Genomic DNA, 994 nt, shown 5'->3' with positions numbered 1-994 from the left:
CTCCCCTATCTATGGGACCTGCTCGTGTTCTTGTTCCCAGCCATCCCCCTACTCACTAACCATCATGTCCTCCCTCCACTTTGAGCAGCGTTTTTGGCACAAACACACTGGAAGATGGCCCTTCCCTAATGACTCCTCCACATCCTCTCACTCCCCTTTCCTATTGCTCTGTATTGCAAATATTCTAAAAAGAGTGGTCTGTATGTTCTGTTTCCATTCTCTTTGCATTTGATTCCCCAACACGCCATTGAACCCGCTTCTATCAAGGTCACCAACAATCTCCTTCTTGCCAATTTTCTTGTCCATTCTCTGTCTTCATCTTTTTTTTCTTTAATTTTTTTTTTTCTATTTACCAAGAACAGAAGAATCTCTGTCTTCATCTTATGAGATGTTCATTGTCAGCAGCCCTGGCACAGCTGGTCATCCCCTTTCATGGGAGCATTTCCTCTGCATGGCTTGCGGGCTCTGTACTCTCCTGCCTCTCCTCTCTCACCAGCTTCTCTCTTCTCTTTGTTACCTGTCCATACTGACCATCATGTAGCCTGGTCATCATGCTGCTCATTTTCTCTGTCTACACTTGCTCCCTGGTGTCTCATTCAGCTTTTAGCACACCTGTACACTGGTGGTCCCCAAATTCACAGCTTTAGCCTCAACTGCTCCTCTGAGCTCTAAGCTCACATCTCCACAGCCTGTCAGGTCTCTCTACCTGGATGCCTTCCAGGCATGTCAAACTAACCATCATTCTCTTTGCAAATTCTGCTCCTTCCTCTGACTTAGAATGGCAGGGATTTTTTTGTTTTTTTTTTTAAGACAGCCTCACTTTGTTGTCCTCGGTAGAGTGCTGTGGTATCACAGCTCGCAGCAACCTCACACTCTTGGGCTCAAGTGATTCTCTTGTCTCAGCCTCCAGAGTAGCTGGGACTATAGGCACCATCACAACGCCTGGCTAGTTTTTCTTTTCTTTCTTTCTTTTTTTAGAGATGGGGTCTCACTC

The sequence above is a fragment of the Nycticebus coucang genome, chromosome 2 (genome assembly GCF_027406575.1).
Source record: "Nycticebus coucang isolate mNycCou1 chromosome 2, mNycCou1.pri, whole genome shotgun sequence".
In the NCBI taxonomy this organism is placed as follows: Eukaryota; Metazoa; Chordata; class Mammalia; order Primates; family Lorisidae; genus Nycticebus; species Nycticebus coucang.
The sequence above is the reverse complement of the archived record's forward strand: the minus strand, read 5'-3'. Positions refer to the sequence as shown.